The 16827-nt window shown below is 47.4% G+C and overlaps 1 protein-coding gene across 4 annotated transcripts in view; it reads right to left on the reverse strand.

Moving 5' to 3' along the window:
• LOC144159203 (cyclic GMP-AMP synthase-like receptor) overlaps positions 1–16827 on the reverse strand; it is a 74737-nt gene that overhangs the window by 35060 nt on the left and 22850 nt on the right. For 3 of the 4 annotated variants that reach the window (XM_077690544.1, XM_077690547.1, XM_077690545.1), the window contains exons 2-3: positions 4197–4365; positions 1465–1600 (exon numbers count right to left, since the gene is read on the reverse strand). The gene's annotated coding sequence lies outside the window, so the exon portion shown is untranslated. The remainder of the gene's footprint in view (positions 1–1464; positions 1601–4196; positions 4366–16827) is intronic. The other variant, XM_077690546.1, reaches the window with a different exon arrangement.

A 16827-nucleotide genomic window follows, 5' to 3' on the forward strand; every position in this document is an offset into this window, starting at 1 on the left:
CCTAGCGCTAGACCTCGAAAAGGCCTCTGATCAAGTCTCCCACCATGCCATTCTGGAGGAGGAAGGTCGTCTGCGCCTCTCTGAATATCTAAACCCACCCGTCCCCTTTCGTCATATCCGGAGCGCCCCTTTCGCTTCTTTAGAGGCAAGCATCAAATGCTGCGCTATTCGGTGCAGTTGCATTGGAGGGAACTTGAACAAGCTGAGCAGCTTTTCTTGTCGGCTATCTCGCGTGCTGTTTCCTTCGCCAGTTCCCGTACATTCGCGCCTGAAGTAGGGGGCACAGACGACGAGTTAGCGAAACTGGTTGCTGCGGCTTCTGGCGCGTGCTAAAGCGGTCCACTTCGGGAGATATGCGACAGGCTACGGACAGAACGATCTGGGCCTGCCAGTAGTGGAGAACTTTCAGCGGCAAGTTCCGCAATAAATGTGGGGTGCAACAGCTGGGTCTCCGACGAAGGGAGAGAGGCCACCATTTCTCCAGCCTTGCAACACTAGTGCAAGCTGAGCCAATTCTTTTCAAGGGCATTTCGGAAACACATATTAGCAATGCCTCGTTTCATCATCTTAGGATGAGCCGAACGGCAGAGTAACAAGCCCTTGTCCACCTGGGGACTGCTCGGCCCCAGGTGGACAAGGGCTTGTCCCATCGAACCACAGATACCCAAGCACCCTCTACCTCCGCCGTGGAGGGAATTGCTCAAGACCAAGCCCCTGCCGCGCAATATGCAGGCAGGCAGGAACGACGAGAGGCGTGCCGCGCGGGCACAGGCACTCGCCCGACAGCTGGAAGCAGACCCCCGGGTCCTCTACGTGGACGCCTCACTTCCCCAGCACAGCAGCAAAGCAGTGGCCGCCGTCACGACCATCGACAAGCTGGTGACCAGCGCGTCGCTACGGACGACAGACGCCAGCCAAGCAGAAGAGGTGGCCATCGCTCTCGCCCTCACGCACGGAGACGTCCATACGATCGTCACAGATTCGAAGACGGCTTACGGCAACTACCGCAAGGGGATCGTCTCCCACGCGGCCCTAGCTATTCTCGCAAAGCGCAGTCCACCGGGACAAGACGTAGAGCTCGTGTGGGTTCCGGCACACTCAACAGTGGAAGGCAACGCCCTCACCGACCACTACGCCCCCGAACTAACACACCGGGCCGAGGACGAGTAGGAGTTCCCGCACCCAGTTACGAGCTACCGCGAGATTACCGGGTTGTACAGGAGCGCCAGGTGCAGGCTTCCCGTGCCGCACCAGCAACTCGACCGCAAGCAACAAACAATAGTGCGCCGCGCACAAGCGGGTCACTGGCGCACCCAGCTTTATTGCACAAGATGTTCCCGGCAGAACACGATCCCATCTGCCCGTTCTGCAAAAAGACTGAAGGCACCCTGCCGCACATACCGGCGGAGTGTACTCAGCTGAAGAATCCCCTACCTTCCCTCCCCCTTCCCCTTCCCCCCCTACCTGAGCGATGGGAGATCTTGATGTCCAGCCCCGACCTGTCGACGCAGCAAGAGCTCGCGTCCAGGGGCCAGAGCTATCGGACTCATATGGGACTTGTGAATAGGGTTCCACCCTGTCTGACGCCCGCGAGCGTCACCTGAAATGGGCTCAGTGAAAGTCTCTCTCTCTCTCTCTCTCTCTCTCTCTCTCTCTCTCTCTCTCTCTCTCTCTCTCTCTCTCTCTCTCTCTCTCTCTCTCTCTCTCTCTCTCTCTCTCTCTCTCTCTCTCTCTCTCTCTCTCTCTCTCTCCACCTGGGGGCTATATGCCCGATACACACACATGATGCTTGGAAAGAGTTAGTGTGATATCAAGAAATTGCAGCACATTGTTGTCCATAAGTTCATGAGTTAATTCTAACAGCATAGTACATTTTTGAAACGGGGCTAAAAGCTGAACAAAAACCAGAGGGAAATTATCAAAGCAGCTGTCAATCAAAACTAAAAAATCACCAACGTATCCACAAATTTTGACAACATTAAAACCTTCTAGGCAGTCTGCAGGGCATCTGTCAAGGTGGGCTAGAAAAAAAAAACTGCTTAAAGGCCAACTGCACTCAAATTTTTCTTTGTCCAAATTTGATCGGAATAAATAGTCTATGCTCTTAAAATCACCATGGCGAAATCCTAAGGTTTGTAAGCACAGAGTACACTAGGTACCGTCGTGAGGAGACGACGTTTGCACCTGGCGGAGAGTCGCCGAAGCAAGTTCCGAGCGGCCTGTGACAGGGGTAGGGAAACCTGTCCCATGGAGCTCTCGCTTCTCCGGTGGCTTGCACGGAACTCTATGTTGCACGGTACTCCGCCGGGCACAGGGATACGTTCGCCAGGGTTTCTCTGGTACACCACCGCGCTTTACCGCCTTCGCTATCGCATGTTTGAAACTAACTGCATAGGTAGCAATATCCGCCTTTATTTTTTCAATGCAATAAAAAAGATTACAAGCCTACAGACTATTCGCGCGCTTGCGAACGTTCTGGAGCTAGCAGAAAATTTTTTACTTAAAAATATTTTTACTAAAAGAAAGCGTGAAAGGCGCACTTGCTGTCATGCCTATTGCATCTATGACAAAAAAAAGATTTTTTATAAATTCTTCACCGCTTGCACTTCCATGTCTAATATTTCCTGGACGAAATTTGTGGGCTGGCCCAATGCCACCTCCATCCCTTAGACCATTTTAAAAGTTTGACGGCCTAACTCAAGTTTTTGTACACGCAGGGTATAAACATTTGTGCGACTTTTGCCTCACTCGCTCAGTGAACCAAAATCAGCCTTGCTCGTGGTAGCAAATACATGCGCACAAATATCAGCCGTCGTCTTCACAAAGTGCGAAAGCTAACGAAACTGCTCCTATCCTAAATAATAAGCTAGATCTTAAAAAAATCCCCAAGTAAAGTATTTACATTTGTAGCACGTTAGATTTAGTTTATTTGAAAGTAAAATGTTTTAAACAGCACACGTCTCCGATGAAAGTAGAAAACAACGGTAGATAGGCAACTTTTTTCATGTTTTAGTGGATAATTTAGCTGTAGATGCTGGCTTCGTTTTATTCCACTTTTATAATTCGATTATCAGTGTGCAGCAAGGCAAAAGCTACTGGGCCGGCATTCACATGCTGTTTGCACGTAATATATCGTAAAAATAGTGATTGATCTCTCCCTGCGTGTGGTTTAAGAGATGTGCTAGCTGAGGCACCGGCTAACCAAAGGTGCTTTTTGATATCGTACGAGCATGTAGCTTTGTAAATCAGGGCCCGATTTTTTACTCGCGATGCCAAAGATTGCTACTCAGGCAGTTATTCTGATGGAAAAATAACTGTCGCATGCTATACTTCATCTCCATTGATAGCAACGCGATGCTTCCATGCGCATTTGAAGGCGGCTCAGAGCAGCCGCCAGTTCTGGCACGGCCGCTTCCGTTCCATCACGTACGTCACGTCCGGCCGCCGGTGTAACGGCTGCTTTTTCTATTCAGTTTCGGTTCCGGAAATGCCAATGTCGCGAGCCGTTTGCGCCACGCACGTTAATGTTTTAGATGCAGTATTTTGCGTTTCACCCTCTTTTTGTGTGTACTATTAGAACACATTACTTTTACGTTGTCGAAAATTCGAGTGCAGTTGGCCTTTAAGGCTGGAGCCAAACATGAGCCAATACGCACTCTCTGTTTATGAACATAACAATATTTTCCATCCCATTCAGCGAGCGTTGACCGCAAATAAAACTCTCAAATTGTGCTCCGTAAAGTCTCTCGTCTTCTTTGTCTTCAACCACATGCACTATGAATTTTTCAACAGTGCTTTGCATTTACATAACGAGGTTGTTTTTTGAGTATAACAACATTTTCTTCAAGTACATTCTACAAAACTACAAGTAAATTCAATTTGCAACAAAATGACATGACTATAGCGGCATATTAGGGTTCAGAGTGAAAGTGTGTCTAATATCACATAAAGAATTGCTGCTAGTCAAGGTTTCTAGGCAGTTGAATTCTCTTATTGTTGATGGGAAGAATGAGCGCCTGAAACAGCTCTGTTCGGAACGAGTATTCTAGCAATGCTTCGGTCGGTTGTTTGCATCTGGATCTTGATTGTTATCCCTGATTAAGCCAGATTTCTCACTTTTACTAATCAGCTTTTTCTCACACAGAAAGGTCGGTTTCACAAGTGGTACAAAGCAGCTTTGTGGGACGCCACAATACCTGCTGTACAGAACGCAGAACAAGGGATCGAGCTCCTTCATGGTCTCTATCAGTCCCTCTAGAACCATGTTGAGGGCTTTCGTGTTCCTTTCCGTTATCTCTTCGTTAAGAGACATGGCGTCGTGGACTTCTTGTAGAGCTGCAAGGGCCTCTTTACGTGCAGTCATAACTGGAAAAGACAAGCGGGAAAGTCGAAACATGGTGCATTATATCTCGACTCATCTCCAATGCCGGGTGACACTGGATATTCAGTACTCTCAAACAGTTCACAAGCTTGCTTCAAGTGTTTGCGACGCAGTGCATAAGGTAAGATAATGGAACGCACAACTTTGTTCATATCACTCACGAAAACAACAGTTCGTATGATCACACATTTTACTCAAGCACAGCTTCTAATTATATGCCAACACTCCAGCCAAAACTGTGATTCTGAGCGAGCATAGACAGCAACAAGCAGGTGACCGTTTGCAAGCCCGAAATACAAGCTCCAGGGTAACACGCATACTTTTTCACGAGTGCCATGTGCTTCTTGCACTTGTCAGTGTGCATGAATAAGATAAGACGGAAATCTGGGCTATTTGCTGCAGACTTGCAACGGAAACATCTTGCAAATAAAACAAAAACATAAGCATAGTCAGTATCTCATCATCTGTGTCCCCGTTCCAAGTGTGCATTCTTTCAGGCATGAACTCAGGAGTACCTGCAAAGTCACTCAAGAGTACCTATGATGGAATAACAGTACTAATTAATGCAGTGAAAAAAAATTGTAGATTCTTTATTTATTGATTGATTGTAGGGTTTAATGCGCGACACAACACAGGCGATGAGGCGTGCCGTAGTGGAGGGCTCCGGATTAATTTTTGACCACCTGGGAATCTTTAAACGCGCGCCGAAATCTCGTACACACGGGCGTTTTTGCTTTTCGCCTCCATCAGAAAAGCGGCCGCCGCGGCCGGACCTCGTGCTCAGCAGCGCAATACCTTAGCCACTGAGCCACCGCGGCGGGTGCCGATTCCCGCTATTTTGCAAGTGCGCTGAGAGGTTGTGTTGTGTACACTTTTAACTGGCCCCTTAGGGGAGGCTTAGGGGTGGACACAAGTTCAATCTCGCTGCCCCTTCTGGATACACAGCCCTTCTTGTGCCGCCATAGTCATTACTGGGAATGATGGAACACCATAAGCTCAACGGGGATAAACTTACTTTTGTATCACTTAATTTACAATGCTGCTGTATCACCGGTGGCGGTATCACTTTGTTTATATGGTATAACGTTATGCCGCACGTGCCTCCTTTCAAAAACGTGACTCAAGAGGAGATGTGGATAAAAATATGGATTTTTTTTCTCTAAAATTCTGTGCTTTCATTCGTATTACAATTTTTTGAACATTTATGTTTGCCAGCAGAAATAAACAGCCGAAAATTTTAACCTGAAGTTTCCGCATATGGCAAACGCCATGAAATCTCATACATAGATACGAGCTATTAATTACCCCATCCGCTATCCCCATCTGGCAGTGGTCACTACTGAAGATAGGGTCATCACTTGTACCTCCTCCTTCTACCTGGGTCGCCAAGGAATTCGCCATCACTTGAACTTTATCTCCTACCATTCTTACTGACTCCCGTGGAGGCCGCCTGTCGTAGCTTCTTGCCAGGTAAGGTGGCCTCGACAACCATCCGGCCACTCAGCCATCATCACCCCGCTAGGAACAGTGACCTAGTTTGGACTCCAACGCACTCCTTACCGATGGGCGACATTGGCACACCAGCAAGCCTGCACTCTTTTTTTCCTAGGCTACCAAGGCCCCTTTGACACTCCACCCCTGGTCACCTTCCAAGACATCACCCAGCACTATGGGCTCTGTGCAATGGTGTTTCGAGTCTATCGCGCCTTTCGACAAACTTTCCCGCATCCTCATCCCAAACTACTCGAACAAACCTCCATGGGATCCAGACGAACACTTTCCCTCTCCCACCTTGCTTCACCCCAAATGCAAATTTATCTTTCAAGAAGGCGATTGATAGCGGCGTTTAACGCACCGACACAACGAAGGCGATAAGGCGCGCCATAGTGGAGGGCTCCGGATTAATTTTGACCACCTGGGGTTCTTTTAAAAACGTGCGCCGAAATCACGTACAAACGGCCGTTTTTGCTTTTCGCCTCCATCAGGAAAGTGGCTGCCGCGGCCGGGAATCAAACCCGCGACCTCGTCCTCAGCAGCACAACGCCTTAGCCACTGAGCCACCACGGCGGGTATCTTTTAAGCAGGCACACTAACCCCCATCGTTATCGCTGTGCTCATATCCCAGCCGTCCTTAATTGCCAGTTGCCTCCGACCCATGCTGTTTTTCCTGCATTTTTGCCCTGTGGTGATATCTTATTTCTACTATATCACCTCCAAAACAACGCATTTTTTTTATTTTAAGCACAACGAGCTTGAGTTGCAAGCCCACAAAAACACAGTTATCTGTATTTTTAGTTGCTTATTTCTCAGCACTACTTAATCACGCAAAGAAGGCTTGCATCAGTAGTCTAAATCAATTATCTGACTTTTGTTCACGCCGGCACGAGTGTCATTCTGAAGACGCAATCTCTTGTGTGGAGCTGTCCTTCATGGTCCTCTATAACGTTGCAAAAACGTGCGTTATAAGCGACGGCGCCACTCTTTCTGCCACCTCGCAGTTTCTCCCTGCGGCAGGGCCCGTGCTTCAGTTCAGCCGTTGTGCAATGGAAGGAAGGAGTGAGGGCGCTGGTCCATCTGCGCCGACTCTACCGAGCTGGTTATGTCATCATAACCGGGCCTAGCCGAGCAAAGCCGCAGCCATTTTTTGACCTTAATTTGCAGCCTTTCAAAGGCTAGTCACCACTAAAGGAAGTAGGCGTTTAGCTGCCAAGCACTCTCACATGCAGTCCAAGGAGAAATGCATAAAACTGTCGTGTTTTGCCTTTAACCTTCTTCATTCATATGGCTAGTACAAAACTAGGGAAATATAGGGTGTCAAAATAAAACGCGAACAGCCATTGCATAGTTAAACTAGGTCTCCTTCACATTTTCAAAAAAGCGAACTCTGCCCTCCCCTTTCCTCTGTCTAGACAGAGGGCATGTGGGCGGGGTGCTCATGTGGAATCTTTTTTGGGGGGGTGTATAAATCCGTATTTCCGTCCCCTATGTTAAAGGAACTAGTGAAACGTTATCCCGCATTCTTCGCAAAGAAGGCATTGTCATCTCCCACAAGCCAGTGTTAACTCTTGGACGGCTCATACCTCGACCTAAAGAGCGGCCGCCAAAAGAAAAATCCCAAGGGGTCGTCTACAAAATTGCTAGCGCAGAATGACCCGCTAGTTATGTTGGGGAGACCATGAACTTCCCGTCTGGCTGTCTTTTTATCAGAACGTCGAGGAATGGTAAGGTGCTGTTCGTTTCTTTTTCCATTGTGAATTGGATGCCTGGTTCAATCGAATTTAGCTGCGACAGGAAGTTGTCTGCTGTTGTTTTTTTGACGACACAAAAGCAGTCGTCCACGTACCGGAGAAACACCTTGGGCTTTTCGGCGAAATTTTTCACAGCGGTGTTTTCAATTTTTTCCATTACAAGGTTGGCTGTGGTCACGGAAATAGCTGCCCCCATCGCAGTTCCACTTACTTGCCTGAAATATTATATGTTTCAACAGAAGAGGAACTATATGTTCAACGGAAGAGGACCGGAAGAAAGAAGAAAAAGCCGTAATCGCTGACCTGAAGAAAAATTAAATGGATACACGAGCAACTTCATACGACACGTCAAACGCCGTCTCCCTCAGCCGGGCTGCAACCAAGGAAATTCCTCTGCACTGACGCCGCCGGTCAACAACCCCTCTCCTGTCTCCGCCGTCTGCCCCCCCCCCCCCCCCCCCCACTCCCTCCGCACGCCGACCCACCCGTATTTTCCGTCCCCTATGTTAAAGGAACGAGTGAAACGTTATCCTGCATTCTTCGCAAAGGAGGCATTAGAAAGTTTTAGCATAGCGGCTCCCGTACGCTACGCTAAGGTTAGCGGGTAGCGGGACCGGACTGCGCATGCGCGCGCGCTGAGTGCGAGGAGGTTGCCCCTCAGCGGAGGGAAAGAGCGGGCATGGCGAAGGCAGGCCGCGCGGAACTAATCCACCCCACCGTGACGAATTTGCTCTCCCCAGTCGCACCCCGCTACCCGCCGCCGTAGCGTTAGCGGACGGAGCACGCTATGCTAAAACTCTCTATTGTCATCTCCCACAAGCCAGTGTCAACTCTTGGACGGCTCATACCTCGACCTAAAGAGCGGCCGCCAAAAGAAAAATTGCTAGCGCAGAATGTCCTGCTAGTTATGTTGGGGAGACCATGAACTTCCCGGAACGCCTCCGCCAACACAAAAACGACGTTCGCAAGTCCGACACTCAGCGCAGTGCATTGGCCGAGCACTGCGAAAAAGCTGACCACAGCATTAACTTTGACGGCGCGCAGGTGAATGGCACCGAAACCAATTACTCACAAAGATTACTGCTTGAGTCCTGGCACATACAAGCGAACCGGCAAGGCCTGAATAGATCCCTCGGAGTCCTTCCCACCATCTACAGCCACGGCCTCCGACGCGCAAGGGCAAGAATCCAGTAAGAAAAAAGAAAAAGAAGAAGACACCTATATAACCGCTGCTTCTTGTTTGTACATAGTCACCCCTGATGAAGGAGCAGCCGAGTTGGCTCCGAAACGTTGGGACCGCTTTGAATAAACGACCTTGGTTGGTGTATTTGCCTCTTAAGTTTAACCCAACCAGACAGAGTTCTGTCGAAGATGTTCACATTCGAAAGTGAACGAAAGTATGGTTAGCAGTTTGGCTACCCGGCCGCTCGGTGCGCTACACTACAGTACAGTCATTCGGCTGCAGGGCTCTATGGGAGTGTCCACTCTTACCAGTATTTCTTTCTCTATGGTGGGAGTGCGGGCTGACCAGCTCGAGACTTGGTAACCCCTGATCTTCCGGGCTGGAGCAGCAGCGGGCGCTCGCGGCTTTCTGAACTAAAAACAGCCCCCCTTCCCCATTCCCCATTTTATTTTATTTAATTTTTATCGGCCCAAATAAATGTTTGTCCGCATGTACAGCTGTGGAAGCGGCCAGCACCTAGAATACGGGCTTCTTCGGCCTGAGCCTCTTTTTAATTAAGTAAGCTGATAAACTCCTCTGAACATTTGAGCCGTATAGTAATTGGCCTAGCGAAGAAAAGGACGCTATGGATTACGATCATATCAAGAGGACACGTTGGGCTATTGGTCACCAATGTTTTTGTTGGGACGCCACAAAAGACAAATTTTTCGGAAGCAGTAGCAGAGAAGTGGGTGTGGTTCTTCAGTCCAGGAGCCCGATTGATGACTTGCCAATCTCTGCCCTGGAGGCCAGTAGTCGCTGGGCATGCAGGTCAGGTTCACCCATGGCTTGGGAAGAGGAAGAGGGGGGAAATGGGGGGAGGGCGGGTTATGAGCACAGCCGATGATGGTGAGGGGTAGGCTGCCTGGTTGAGGGCAAGATTAGAATTCGTGGTGTGGTGAGGGTGCTGCACTATCTCTTAATGGCTCCTATAACGTCGGCACAGCCGCTGAAATGGCCACATTGGGCCCGTCCTTTTCTCCGAATTCGCTCAAGTGAGCTCGAGTCATTTGAATAGGTCGTTTAACAGGTGAGCTCAAGTCATTCAACATTATCCAGTTTCACTGTCTGAAGCCAGACAAACCCCATAATTACGCCATTTTGTTGCATAAATGTTATTACATGGTAAAATGCCCTGCGAGGTTTTATGAAGCTTAATGGGGATTTCAAAGTGCCTGTTCTTTCTTGAAAGCGCTGAGCCAGTGTATTTGCTGACAGTTCTTCTGGAGGAGCCGATAATACCCACTCAATTTTTCAGCATGGTGGCTGATAGCCTAACAGGTCACATTGCTGGTTGTAGCAGCTAATCGCAGCTAATCGACAACTCATAGTGTCGCTAGGGCTGGGTCAGTGGGTGTCAATTAAAAACTTTATTTCGATTAGTCGGCTTCCTTTTATTGATGAGTTACCCATTAATCGGGTGTGTTCATTTCGAGGCATATATGGCCTGAAAAGATTAAGGGTTAAGTTTTTCTTTGATTTTTCTTTTCCTTGTCATGCTGTCGATGCTTCTGAATACAGATCATTTTAGACTATCAATAATAATTCATCCAGTTGCGGAGGCAAACAAGCTTGTTGACATTTTCCGGCCGCAAAGAGGTTCTTTGCTTGTTATAGCTACCCTTGGAAGTACTTTCACTTCTGAGTCAGCGCTGTATTTGTGTCCTCCTTACTCTCAGTGTGTTTGCGTCTTTTCGCGCTGTTTTCCCGCCCAACTTCGCCCAAGCTTCCGACCATCGACAGACAATTCATTAGGTGCAAAAACACGCGACACGGAAAGCTCCAAAGAAGCTCACAGTGACGCCTAAACATATGTGCGTCCCCACTGTCCAGCGCTGTTATCGGAAAGCGTATCTCAGCTTTTCGGTTGGAGACGAGGTTCGTCGCAGGCGGTCTCTTTTGAGAAACATCTTGGGGCGAGGGTTCGGTCAGCACACAATGGGGCCGAACAATCTGCTTACGGGCCTTGAGAGTGCGCAAATAGCCGCCGGCGCCGACCGCTTTTTCGGGTGTGGGCTGTGCAATGCGGGAACATGTGGTTTCTTTATGGAGGACGAACCCCCGAAAAGCATTTCCTGCTCGGAGCTTCGTGGCGTGCACAGCGCGGAGTCCCCCTTCGGCGGCCAAACACGATCTGGACAAAAGCAACGCGGCAGTCGAGGGTGACGGCCGCTGATAGGAGGGGAAGAGTGGTACGTGAAACGTAAAACAGCTGATAACAACAACAACAAAAAAAAAACGCCGCTTCACAGGCACCGTTGAAGGCGGCAGGCCTATCTCTCTTGGCTCACTAGACTTCAATAAATTGCCCGATTAAAAAGTACTCGCGAGTCCGCAACTAAAGCATTAATTGATTACTCGGGAGCTTAATCGACCAATCGCCCACCCGTATTTTTGGCATATAATTATACACAGAGAATAACAGTTTTTTTCATCCGCATGAAGCTTCTGACAGTACCTGTATGACAATGTGATACATTTGACCATGATCAAAACTAAAACAAATTTTGTCTCCATTTATAATGGCATAATCTGGTCAATATTCCGTCAGAGCCGAATTTTATCCTTTAAAACAACGTGCTCAACAGAAGTTAAAGGGACCCAGAAAAGCTATGTGAAGGTGGCACTCAAATGCATTCAGGGGGTAGAACACATAACGGGGGATTTTTGAGCCAAGTGTGAGCCCCATACGTTGTAGGGATAATATGTAAACAATTTTTGAAGATCGCCTTTCTCAGCCGATGAGCGCGCCGCCGCAGCGAGCCGACCGCGGCTGACGCAACGCCGATCGCGGCCGACGCAACGGCGAGGCGCACCCCTGATTCGGCCAGTTGTCGGTCGCCGGCAACGTCACTGCCATTGGCTTCCGGCTGCTCTTCCTCCTTCCTGCGCGATCCCGAGGCAAAGGCGGGTCTGCAGCGATTGACGCGTGCCTAGGCGCAGGAATGTAGTTAGCGGAGAACGGAAGTCGAGCGTCGCGATGTCACATGGCTATTCCCAGTGTTTCCAGCTGCTTTGAAAGAAGCAGAGAGGGAGGAGGAATCGATCGGCAAGGGGGGAGACGTGCACTTAATTGCTTCTGGCGCCGCTAATACTGAATGTAGATCAATAATTCCAGCGGTATTGCATCGCTATATTGGTGCTACGCGACAATACAGACCTTTTGTAACTTTTACAAAAGGCTTTTTTGGGTCCCTTTAAGTTCTGGCGTGCATTTATTTTATATTTACATGTATTTACATTAACCTGCCTTAATGTTTGTTTCACAAAAATTCTCACACAGGCTCCATCTAGTGTGTTTCATCACTCACGACTGGTGATGCCGCAAGAAAATTGAATAAGGCAATTATATTCGTTTTTATTGCTTTGGCGTTTTCTTTTTTAATAAGAAAACGTAATAATAATGGCATATTTCTATTCAGCCTACTGTGTTCTGTGATCTACCGGAACATGCCCACTTGCGTTCGCACTTTGGTGGCTCGTTGACGTACTATAATATCACGTGCATTGGTGATAACGAAACTGCATGACGTTCAATCTATTTATTTTTCGACAAAAATATTCTGGAGGTGTCTTAGGCTAAACATTATTATAAACCAGTTTCATTAAACCCCGTGACCCCATCGCAAAACAGTGTCTTCAGGAACGAAAACCCAAATCACACAGTACCTGGCATTGGTACAAGCGTCGACATCTCTAATTTTGACGAGAATTTTATATACAGCTCCTTGTGCACAGGGGTAAACATATCTAAAGTTATTTTGTGGAAAAAAATTTATCTTCCTAAAAAAAATCGCCAAAGTCGGCAGAGCGGCTCGCGGAAAATTTGAAACTTCTACCACAGCAAAACAAAAACGACTGCAGCTCTAGCCCTAGTTATTTTTACATGAAGACTTTGCACACTCCCAAATGATTTAACTTATTCGTGTTTGGCGTCCAGAACGAGTTTTCTAAAAAAATCCCAAATTATTTTTTTTAATTTGCCAAACGTAGGGCCTTTTCCCCCTGTATCTAAACAAGCAAGGTAGTTGAAATTTTTTGGTGTTATTCTGCTCTTGTTCAATTTCAAAAAAGCATTCCACTGCAGCTAGGCAATGCATTTTGGTTTCTTTTGAAATCCAATTAAACAAAAGGCCAGCTTCGATTTCTTTTTGAAACTTTCAGAAATTAAAGCCAAGGTTGCTCTTTATCATCCACATAAAAAACAGGATGCAATAATTTCGTTTTTGTTTTTTGCAGAAAGCGTCAAATATGGCCTTATTAGCAGTATTGGGGTAACATACTCAAGTGGTTGCAAGAAGCTTATGACGGCAATGTCGGGAGAGAAGTGACCGTTACACAAAGAAAATAATTTAAAAAAAAACATTGTGGTGAGGATGCTTTGTTGAAATTGGGCGTGTATCAAGTACATTGCACCTAAATCTCATGTTGAAGCTCCGGCTTCCAAGCCCATGTTTGGTATATATATTCCTCGACTGGTTGCGGCTGAAGCACGCAATTGGAGACGTGGCCTATTTAAGGTCGCTGTGCTTTAAATGATTGCTGTAATATTTAGGATGAAACACAATGGAGCCATAGAGTGATACAAAAATGTCTCTAATGAACCAAGACTGCAAATTATGCTTTTGTTCGAACTATATGCGTTACAGTTTCGGAAACAGCACCCGTGGGCTGTTCACTGAAAATCTGAATTCACACGAAATGGTTCCCGAGGATCTCTGTGGCACCATGTGCCACTTCTGAGCACTTAGCACCGATGAGGCCGTCCGGCATCACTGTCATTTACTTGAGCATGAAGCAGGAGTGGCTAATGGAAGATTAGCGGCAACCAAAGAGTTTTAGATGCAAACACTCCCAGGTTGGCAACTGTTTAGTGACCTTAAATACGGGCCAAGATGTACATGCTGTTCAGTCGGCTGAATGGGATCTTTTGTTCCAGTGTCCAGATCTTTCACGCTACAAAAGTTCCTTCTTGACGCAATTTTTTGTTATGCTATATTCAATAATCAGCACAAAGCACGTGCTCCTCACTACTCTTGGGCTATTGGAACTTCTGGGGCTCGTCGATGTGCGTGAATCACCGAAGGCGATGATCACGCAGAAACCGTTCCGATCTGGGGCGTTTTTTTTTTTTTTTTCAAGCTGTCTCCTTTTATCGCTCACGGCGGCTAAGTTCATGGTTATATGTTCTGTTTGATACTTTTGTATTTTGCTGGGAATCATGAGATCATATTGTACTAAAACTACGCAGGAAGTTCAACCGCCGTCCGTCAGTACTTATTTATTTCCGCCGGAACACTTCCGCGGATGCTACAAGTTAGCCTCAGCTCGGGCATAGTCTATGCTCCCCGGTGGCTCCCGAGAGGCCCGGTGTATATACGAGTGGGCCTACACAACGCGCACAGAAAAACAGTGAGCAGTGCATGAAGAGACGCATCCAGAAGAGCGAGTGCGCTATAGCTTGAACGATCCACTTCGGGTGCCTTTCTACAACCTGTTAAAATGCAGCGTACTTTAGTCACGCTTAATTTCAACAAAGCCGCTCACTGCAATGTTTGCTTAAAGGAGTACTGACACGAAATTTTTATGTTACGTTTTTTTCGCTGCTATGCGTGCCTACCAGCCCACTAATCATAGAATGACAGATTAGACGGTCGAGCGCAGCGTAAACATTCATTTACGGCGTCGTTTATTCGTGCCAGTTTCGGTTTCGACAAAAAAACGCCGAGCGGCCGCCATGACAGCATGTATCACATTGCGTCACCATTCTTGCCGTATCGCTGCCTCTCTGGAAGCGCGCGCGAGCGAGCGCACGCGCGCGCCCAGACCGGCCGAGGTTTTCGCCGTCCCCACAGGCCCGGGCAGCATGACGTCAGTCCCAAAACCATGACGTGTACACACTCCCGAGCAGCGCGCGCCAACCACAGCCAGCGCGTCGGCTTCGTCACGGGAGCCCCGACGTCGGCAGTTTGGGGCACGTAGCAGATGATGTCACGTCGGCCCGCTCTGGGCTTTCTCGTGCGGGCGAAGATTAAAATGGATTTTAAATATGTTTCGCTGAACGGTTGCTGTTGAAACTTGCTGGGAGATATCTCCTGATAAAAAGGAAGCGTTTTACATAGTTATCTCAGCTTTGAAATTTCGTGTCAGTACTGTTTTAAGGATTTTCTTATTGTAACGACCAGTTATTGACCTACATTGCGTTCATAAGCTTCTTACAAACCACTTGATTACGTCACCGCAATACTGCTAACAAGGCCATATTTGGCGCTTTGTTGCTGCAAAAAAAAAATTGCAACATGTTTTTGATGAAGATGATGGAGAGCAACCTTAGCTTTATTTTGTGAAAATTTGAAAAAATCGAAGATGGTTTTTTTTAATTGGCTTTAAAAATAAACCAAAATGCGTTACCTAGCTGCAGTAGAGTGCTTTTTTTTAAATTGAATTCTTGACCACATAAACTAAAATGGGCCCGAGGATTGAACAAGAACCGAGGAATAACTCTAAAATATTTGAACTACCTAGTTTTTTTAGATGCAGAGGGAAAAGAAAAAAACCCACATTTGGCCGTTTTCAAAAAAATTCTAATTCAAAATTTTTTATTAAAAAACCATTCGCTCCACACGCCAAACACGAATATACGTTAAATCATTTGAGAGTGTGCAAAGTCTTCATATAGAAATAACTAGGGCGCGAGCTGCGGTAGTTTTTGTTTTGCAGTGGTAGAAGTTTCAAATTTTCCGCTAGCCGCTCAATGCGCCAGTTACCCGAGCCGACATTTTTTTTAGGAAAGGAAAGTTTTTTGCACAAAAAAACTTCAGATATGTTTACCCTTACCCCTGTGCACAAGGAGCTATATATAATTTTTTTGTCTAAATTAAAGCTGTCGGCCAGACACGCCTGTACCACCTCTTGTGAGAAAAAAAAAAACGTCGAAGTTGTTTGCCTCCCAGAATGTAAAAAATGACATGTGTGCGCCCACCCATGCACGCACAAGAACACGAAGGGAGAAGCAGAACTGAAACCACATGTGAGCGCCGAAATGCAAGTGCGGAAGAAAAGCTGGATGAAGCAAGGACAAAGGCGGAGAAGAAAATTCGGTACCAGATGAGCACCAACTTGCGGAGCGTGCGTGCAACGCCGAACGTACGAGCGCGTGCGTGAAAAAAAAGGCAGCAAAATGTAACGGAACCCGCAGCAAAAAAAAGAAAAAAAAAACACTCGACGTACGTTTAGTGGCCACGTGATGTCTTTGGCTCTTTCCGTAGTGCAGAGATGCATTTATAAGTGCGGCGTGGCCTCCTTGTGCTCGAGCTGTGCCTTCCTCATACGAGCATCGACTACTACAACAGTAGCTGCCTCGAAGAGGCATTATGAGCAGGAACTCTTCCAGCCACCCCTCAGTGTCCCGCAAGCGATAAGCGCAATCCCTGAAGCTGACAAGTTTTTTTTAAGTGCGAATGCACTTTATAAGCGACCCCAAACCATCCACCGCCGGCGGCGGCGGCGGCGGCGGCGTCCGCAGCGCTCCTCTATATTTAAAAAAGAAACAGCATCCGGCGCCAGGTTTCTATCCGAGGACTTTGCGGCCGCAGCGCGACGCTCTACCGACCAAGCCACGGACGCGACTTTTTTTTTTTTTTTTCTTAACAAAACCAGGTTTATTTACATCATAAATATGTACAGGGCAAGACACAGGGCAAATATGTACTGGGCAAGACACACTACTATACATGCTGCTGCCTTTGTTACATTGTTGATGCCACGTTTCTGACTGGCGTGTTACGCCGTTCAATAGAAATCACACTCATACACTAAAGAGAGCGCATTTACAGGTAAAAAATGAAAAAGGGGGAGTTGTGTTTCGTTGCAGCCTAGCCTGTTGCTGGCTTCATATCCACTTAAAGCGTTCCAGCTCCTTTGTTTTAAAAGCTACCGTCGCACGGCAGCAGCTCGCAAGGGCTTGTCCTAGTTCT

Source organism: Haemaphysalis longicornis, unplaced genomic scaffold, assembly GCF_048455015.1.
Source record: "Haemaphysalis longicornis isolate Haplotype H1 unplaced genomic scaffold, Haemaphysalis longicornis Haplotype H1 scaffold_10, whole genome shotgun sequence".
In the NCBI taxonomy this organism is placed as follows: domain Eukaryota; kingdom Metazoa; phylum Arthropoda; class Arachnida; order Ixodida; family Ixodidae; genus Haemaphysalis; species Haemaphysalis longicornis.